Source organism: Camponotus floridanus, unplaced genomic scaffold (genome assembly GCF_003227725.1).
Source record: "Camponotus floridanus strain SB8 unplaced genomic scaffold, Cflo_v7.5 scaffold38, whole genome shotgun sequence".
NCBI classification, from domain to species: Eukaryota; Metazoa; Arthropoda; class Insecta; order Hymenoptera; family Formicidae; genus Camponotus; species Camponotus floridanus.
In genome coordinates this window covers 1,001,937-1,011,009 of record NW_020229525.1, presented here as the reverse complement: position 1 = coordinate 1,011,009, position 9,073 = coordinate 1,001,937, and the positions used below count along the sequence as shown (strand labels likewise).

Sequence of the window (9,073 nt, the reverse complement as noted above, 5' to 3'; positions counted from 1 at the left end):
ACATTTCCGATCGTACATCACTGATGATTTGCGCAGGTTTAATATTATTTCTTATTCGCACACAACTTGTGCGACGAAGGAAATAAATACTACTTACAGATGAGAGATGAATGGCTCGACAAATAGGCGGCATTATTTTCTGACTAAATCTTCCATTCGTAAACCGCAGGAACGCGGATCGCGCGTTTTCGCCTTTTACTGCGACGTCGCATGCGCGCGGCGCATGCACGCGGCGCATGCGCGCGCTGTCTCGGGAGCTTGAAAAGTGTGCGCCGTCGCTATACCTGTGCGGAGAGTCAGTAGCGCGCCGACCGTCATCGAGTGAGGGTGGTTTTCGTCCGCGCGCCAAATACTTGGCGCCAAATCTTAGCCAAAACCGCGTGCTTCCTCGCCGCACTTTTAATATATCACGCGTATTTAATTCCGTCGGTTGTACAAACTCACTCGGGGAACCCTGGTGTGGGGCGAGCTGAAAATTACCGCACATAGTCATAAGTGCTAATGTAAGAGAGAACGTCGTCATGGGTACCGTGTGTTGTGCCCCGCAGGTGTAGTGCAAATCGCGCGAACGTGCAAGAAGGAAAGGGAATAGAGAAACGGTGCGCGAGAAAAAGACAAAGGTTAGAACGCGCGAGTGACCGGCCGCTAACTTCAAGCATCTCATCGTGGAGGAGTGCGATAGAGAAACGGAGACAGAAGTAGAGGTACGCGAAGCCGATAATGCGGAGCCGTTGCTGCCGTCTTCGACAACAGAACGTCCAGATCTGCTCGTAGTAAGTAAAATAGATATTTTTAGATATTATTCATAGAAATATTAGTTGAGTCGAATTTATAATCGTTGCATACCCTTCACAAACTTTGAATTGCAAATTTTGTTTACATTTACGTTTGTGATCATCCACTGTGTGCAAATCGTTTTCAGTTTTACATTCTGTAATAATGGCTATTTGGTTATCATATATCTATCGAATAGAAAATAATTATCAATTTTGCTTTTCTGAGAAATTAGTTTTTCATTAAAAGTCTTCATTATTTTTTCCTTTAAATTAAAAAATGCAAAATTAAATTAAAATGTAAAATTAAATTAAAAGCGCGAAGAGGTTAGTTTTATTATGATCAAATATGATATATTTTTTATGAGCTTGTGATATTTTATATTTTCAATAATAACAATAAATATTATCTGTTATAATAACATAAAACCCATGAACATATTAATGTTTTTTGGAGCAAACTTTTTCATCTTTATAGATAAAAAAAATAAGTAACTAAATAAGTAAATAAATAACTTCTATAGATAAAAAAAATAAAAAAAAAATAATAGAATAAAATTATTGAATTTTATAAATATATATAATTACGATATAATCAAATTTAATTAATGAATTCTGCAGTAATTCAAACATACTAAAAAATACATTGATGAACTATTTCACAAGATGAATCGAATCATTTGTTTTCTTTTTTCTGCTTTTTTTTCTTTTACATATCTGCAAAAAATATTATGAAAAAAATTATCGATATTATAAAGGGAAGATGACAAATTATCTTTCTCAGTTTTTAATAAAAACTTTTTTCAAAGAAAAACAAATCTGTAATTAACTGTATTGAACATTTTTGAAATTAACATCTCATTATCCAAAGTTAGACGAGATGGATCTTGACTTTCTTAACTCCGCTCTACGTAGATTATTTTGTATTTTCCTTGAAGAGGTTATAACAGAATAGTTTCTTATGATAGAATAATTAATATAATAGTTAATTTTGATTGATCTAGTTTCATCGTGTTTTATTGCGACGCAATTTTCATTTTACTCAAGTATTGGTTTGTCTATGTCAATTGGAGCGATTGTTGAGTAGCTAAGTACAGATTTATTGCCCTGGATATTCATGTAAGAACGAACATGCGCCAGTTCCGTTGACGTTGCTTTAAAGAGCTAAAAATAAGGCATAGAGTCGCTTAAGGCGACTCAACTATAAACTAAACAACGCATATGTATTCATGAAAGAGAATTCTCTCGAAATATATATATGTAAGATGTTTTTCAAATGTTGACCTCTTAGCAACGACAACTTGTGTCATCAATAATTTACGATGCGGAAAAAATCATTTGTAACTTATGCAAAAAGAAATAAATATATTCATGGATTAAATAAAAATAACAAAAAAAATAGTTTCTTATTGTTTATATAATTATTTGTTGAGAAAGACAGCAATTTCTTATATCAGTAAAACGGCATTTGATATATCGATTAACATATTTTCTATCAATTAGGTTTTTTGTTCGTTCGTCCGCACCAATAATTGAAATTGTTTCATTCGTTTTGATGAAATTCTATTCGTTGGTTAGTAACATTAGATATATGTAAAATGAGATTTGTAAATTGCACACGTGTGGGAACAGTCACGTCAGAGATCACTGATACACATATGATTTATGATTGTTATTTAGGTATCATTATATCATGACATAAAAAAATACTTCGGTTGAAAACTGCATAATGTATGCGATTTATATCAGATTGAATATTAACACATTAACATTAGAGGTGTTACTAGTTTAATTATGTATTAATGATTCTCTAAATTATATTCGAATTTATTATATCTTTTATGATTGATTAAAAGAAAGATAAAATAATATGATTTTTTCAGTCTATAAATTTCAGGAATTTGTAAATGGAAATTTCATTGTAAAAGTGAAATTTAAATGTAAATTCTAAATCTGAGATTGATTTTTCTCGATAGAAATTTTTGCGACATCAATATTTTATATGTGTACGATGAAGCATTTTTAATTTTTATTTTTAAATATAATATTGTTTTATATTTTATAACACATCTTTTAATATATAAAAGTATATCTTTTTTAATATTTACATAATATATCATAATTATAAAATTACATGTAAATTATTATTCGTATAGATTAAAGATTAATTATATTGTGAAACATATAATGGTGAAAATACAAGATGAGTTTTTATAACATTTGATACGCAGTCGAGATATTGATGTTTGCAACATATCCATTGTTAATTGGTCAATTTCGCAATCAACAGCAATATATTTATGTAGAACGAGAAAGAAAGAGAAAAGGAGAAAAAGGGAGAGAAACGTGTTTGTTGATGTTAATTCAGTTTATAGTTTTCGAGTGCAATTAATTTCTCTATTCCTTCTTGCCACAAGAATAAATCTATTTCCAAAATGTCGTTCATTGAAATGCATGAAATATTACGATGGCGAATTTGCGCGCATTCGATTCTGCAAACTTTAATGAGTGCTGTTGATTGTTCGCTCTTGAAGGTGCGAAATAAAATCAATTTGATTTTTTCTTCGTTTCGGGATTTGATTTGTCGGAGAAATAAATGGAGATTTAATGGAGTATTTTGTAGGTAAAAATTTTCCATTGGAATCGCAGCGCGATTTCAATAAAGATGGTTTTATTGATGGAAACTTTTCACGAGAACTGAGATAATTCAATTTTTTCATTTTTCACTAATTTATCTCTGATCAAATAAATTTTTTTATTTTGTAATTTTCATTGATATAATTATAATGTTATATAATAGGAAGTTGTAAGATAATTGGAATAAAATAGCCGATATTCTTTTTATTTCTGCGAAAAATTTATTCTACAATTTTAATATTTGACGTAACAATTCTAATTCTTACTAGTAACGTAACGATTCTAATTATAGTAATGCATTTTATTATTTAAAAGAGATCGCACATTCGAGAATCCTTAAAAGCTCGACGAAAACTTAGAATTGCATATTACATTATGTAATAACCCTTGACCCGATGATAGTTAAATTAGTTAAAGGAATTTCTATTATGGCATATTACATCACTATTTTGCTTGTAAACTTTATAATGTTTTTTCATAGATAATATTTTTTATAAAAAACGATGATATATGAATTATTAAATAAATTTGACTTACATTTTGCGCAAATGACTTACATTTGATTGAAAATTTGCATAAAATAATTTTACAATTTAAAAATTCAAAATGTGTTATTGCATAAACTAAATATAAATTATTCATGTTATATAAATCAATAGATCTGTAATACAATAATACATATACATATATACTAATATATGTTTCAACGGAATTATTAGTTTTAGTAATTCTCGTTTATTAATATCTACATATTAATGGCTGACCCAGAAGATATAATTTATGATATTAAATTGTAGTGCAACATTTATCTCATATAGAGAGAGATATATTAGAGAATATAATTTTAGAGAAACTTCGAATTTAAAGTCAAATATAGAATAATATCCATTAATTATCTGTTAATAGTTAACATCTGTACATATAATATTATTCACAATACTGTTGAATCGTTTTGCTCTCAGCTTTTATTGCATACTATAATTATTCGAATATTTCATAATAATGATACACGCGCGAGCCTCACGTGAATTCATTCTTCCACATCTCATAAATAAAGTGGCGCACGTGACTGCATGGTTCCCATCAAGCAATTATGCCTGTAACTTTTCCCTGACGTACTCATTTATCACCCATACTTTCCGCACAAACGATTAACGAATGAGAAAATGCTTGACATGCGATTAACCTTTGGGCATCAAAATGTAAAGTGTTTCCACGATTATTTGCCGTTTTTTCGAGTCGCCAAATATTGCTTCGGTCGATTATTGTCGGTCGAGAATTGTAAGCAGGAAGCGCATCTTTTGCGAGTTCTTAAACGATATTAGAAAGTTTAAGGAGAAACGTCTGACTCATCTGTGCCCGCGTTCTCTTCTTACTTATCTCGGAACGAAATGTCTAAACGCTGGCTAAGAGATAGAGAGAAAGACATTCGAAACATCCTTACTCTGGGGGACAAATTATTTCTGCAGCGAGCATTCTCGTTGCTTGAAACGGTTCAAAGCTTTGTAGCGATTAATCGAATAATAAATTCCAGAGCTGCAGAATTTACAATGTAATTTCATTTCGTTATTTAATACTAAAGTACTGCTGAAATTACATCCTTAAAATGAGATCTGTGTCAAGTGAGTTTCATGTATTCCAAACAATAATTACAAAACAATAAACACTTAGAACAAATTTTATTGCTTATTTTTGAGGAGGTCTTTGTTTTTAAAAAAATATTCTCTACTGATATAATTTGGCGCTCATAATTAAATTAAAAAAGAAATTAATATATGAATATATAAAGTAGCATAGACCAACATATTTGTATTTAAAATTAATTTAATATCACACTTCGTTAAAAATTCCCTTTAATATACATTTTTAAATTATTTCAATTTTTTAATTACATTTAAACATAATGCGACTGCTTTAAAAATTTTATTTAATCGAAATTAAAGGCAGAGAAGTGACAAGAGTATGATCAAGATAAATTACGATAAAAAAATAAATTCAAAATTTGTCGATTTTTAATCGATATTAATCAGTTATGTTTATATGAAAAACACAAAACTTGATAAAAGAATATAGGAATATAATTGCATTATATCGATTTAAGTTTTCCCCTCACATTTTGTCCTAGGCGATTCTCTTTTCAATAGTGAATTTTTATAACGTGAAAATCGCAGTGCGAATATAAAAGTCTTGAAATATATTCGATGTGCCAAACGAACCTATAAGAATGACTCAGACAGTTTTAGAGGAAGCTTGAGTCATGATTTATAATTCGCGCTTCTGCTTGAAGATTGTGGCCGTCAGATTTACCTTGTTTTTTATTTTTTTAAACGCTTGACCTGTTATTGCTACTGATTATTCATTTTAAAGCAACAGCGTGCAGATACGTGGACTGTTAAACGTACAAAGCGTCTAGATAGCACTCACGATACGAGCTCCCGGTCGATACGAGCAAAAGGAGACACCTGCAATCCAGCGTTTTCGCGATAACAATGAGCCAATGGAAAAAATAATATGCGAGATAACGTTGACTTTTTATTCTGAGTCACGACAGTGGCGGAATGGAACTGTAGATCCGAAGCAACGCGAGCATGCAAAATTGCGTTAACGGAGGAAATGCATCCACGCTGCATGCTAAGCACTTCCGGCGCGGCAGATTTTTATCTTTTCTCTCGTTTTATTCTCTCTAAAATAATCTCCGTAACTGAATTTTCAGATTAGCACAATGTGTACAGGCTGTCCCATTTTTTTCCACACTGTCTTCATTTAAAGTAAAAGGCGGTTTCTGAATAACGAATGCTGGGAGACAGCATTATTGTGAATTTTAAGCGATTGAAACTTAAATATTTTAGGAATTCCATCATTTTATTTTATAAATGACTTTATAAATAAGCTTTATATTCTTAAATGAAATAGAAATACAAATATGAAATCTTATTTTTTAATTAATATTTTAGGAATTCCATCATTTTATTTTATAAATGACTTTATAAATAAGCTTTATATCTATAAATGAGATAGAAATATGAAATCTTATTTTTTAATTAATTGTAATTAAGTTGCAATAAATTTGATTTATAATAAATTTATAATAAGTTTTTAATAATTTATAATAAACTTTGATTTATAATAAATTGATAAAACTGTAGTTTAATCAGATAAATCTAAAACATCTCTCTCAATATATTTAGCCGATAAATTTAATTTTAAAATATTGTTTATCATTAAACACAATGATAATACATGAGTGTTACGGTCATCTTCAAATATAATTTCGAAGGAATAATAAAAAATTATCGACGTTATGAACCAAGATAATTATCTGTATTTCAACATCAACATTCCAAGATTGTCGATCACACGGTAATCATAATATATCAACGCGTGATATCGTAGTAATTTGCGTTTCTACGAATTATTTGAATTTACAATGAGCGTCGTAGGAAAATCCACGTTCTCTCAAGTTGGATTGATTGCCAATCGATTTGCATATTGCATCAATGCGAGAGAAACGATCTTTTTTGCGAGGTTTACTTTTTGTCGAATTATTCTGTACATCGAAAGATATTCCAGTCGAAATGGCCGAAATCTTACGGTATCCGAATGCGTGCGTATGCGTTCGTATGTGCGAACACACGCGAGAATGTCCCGTTTTAATCTCCCGTTGATGAATATCTCTCTCTTGTAGTATGTCGGGACATCGCCTGTATATTTTGGTCGATTCCGAGAGGATATTACGCGGTTGAATTTCTGTCTGCTTTTTTTCGTTCATCGTTTTTATATCGTCCAGCACGGTGCTGTTTTTGCAAAGCGAAACGAACGTGGCCTTGCTACATGGTCATGTTGATATTACCGTGATGTGAATTTATTGAAAATGTCCAGCATCGTAGAAAATCGAAACCGCTATCGTCGAGAAACTCGAACACTGGAATTGTAGAATGTTTTATGATACGATGCTGACCCAAAGTTTCTCGGTTGATACAGAATTGATCCTTGTTAAATTTATTAGATGTTCTCATTTTCCGCTACTTTTTAGATTTCCAATTTTAACATTATTATATAATAAAGAATATTGTCTGCAAAAATTGTTCATATTGAAGCGTAAAAAAATATGTTTGAAATGATAAAAAATCAGTTTTCTTTATGTATTATATTTTGCCAAATCTTGTTAGACATGTACATCAGATAATTAAATCTCATTTTAAAAATATCCCGTAGAGAATAGATAATTTTACAATTCCAGATTTAAAAAAAAAATTTTTTTTTAATTCTTACGTTACCCGATGACTTTTTAAATATCCTGTTTACAATAAAGATCTCAGGAATAGATTTAACCTTTCTATATAGAAATTAATTATAAACTCATTCATTTACAATCGCAAATACTTTATAAGTGACATCTCTTGTGAGACGTGAACCGTGATAAGAGATGCTGCTCACAACAATTGTAAAAACGAAACACCTCGTATAGCAGATGACTCGTCAGTACGATGCAATGCGTGGAATGTACGTCGTCTTTCACGAAACTGTTTCTTTTGCGTTGTTGAGAAGCACAAGCATGCGACGTTTATTTCACGACATGCTCGCCGTGATCTCTTTTCTCTTAGAAAAATAACTGCTATCCGCTATATTACGGATTTATTTATAAATGTCTAAAATGAAAATAGAAAATAGAAAATGCGCTAAAAAATAAATGGTCTTTAACGTTCGCCTACTTATAATAAAAATATAATATTTTTATTATTTTGATTTTTCTTATTTTTATTAAATATTGATTATAATATTTTTATTATTTTTTATTAATTAATTGCAATATTTATTATTAATCTCGAGTAACTTTTAACGCTTTTTTCGATTTAAATTTTTATCTTTATATCAAGCCGCTGATCTCAAAATCAATTTACACCCGGGATCTCTACTTTAATCTCTTCACGAAGTAAAATAGTGCGCTGATCACCGATATTAACCTATTTTTAAGGTCTCGCCTAAGACTCTGATAACTCAATAAATCAAAAAATTCATCTAAAGATGTTTCCTTGTCGCTTTCTTCCTCTTTCTCTCTGTCTCTTTCACACCGTGTCGCGATGCTCTCAGCCTATTTTCTCTTGCATGCCTTCGCGTACTTCCACGTCACGCGTGACACTACGCAAGCACACGCAACGCAAGCGCTATTATGATTTTTAATTCGTGTTCTCTTGTAAAATCGAATCTTCCGAGGCTTGGTGCGCATCATGTAAAACGAAAATGTAATAATCCGCGGATCGTGGGAGTTTATTTGCAATTTATGCAAATGAAATTATGAGGAAGACAACGTTCATAAGATAATAATGATCGTTGATAACAATGATTAATGCATGAATCCTTAACTTTATGAATATTCTTTTATTCCTCTTGGTATAGTCAGCTTTTCTAAGCCGGATATTAAAATGTCATTAAATTATATCTATCGACATCGTTGCATCTTCGTATGAATGTATATACGAGAAAAAATTTGTAAAAATTGATGACAATTTATCTCAAGAAAATTATGAAAAATTACTTATTTATTTATTAATGATAATTATGAAAATATAAAAATAAAAATTACGAAAATTTATTTTTAAGAATATATTGAATATGTGTGCGTAATATTATAGTTGAGAGGTTCAACCATCATGAACATCGAC

The 9,073-nt window shown here is 30.5% G+C and overlaps 1 protein-coding gene across 1 annotated transcript in view; it reads left to right on the top strand.

The window, feature by feature from the left end:
- Positions 1–303: 303 nt before the first annotated feature.
- The window catches only part of LOC105249654, a 47,251-nt gene continuing 38,481 nt past the window's right edge, over positions 304–9,073 (top strand). The window contains exon 1 of the mRNA XM_011255284.3: positions 304–773. The gene's annotated coding sequence lies outside the window, so the exon portion shown is untranslated. The remainder of the gene's footprint in view (positions 774–9,073) is intronic.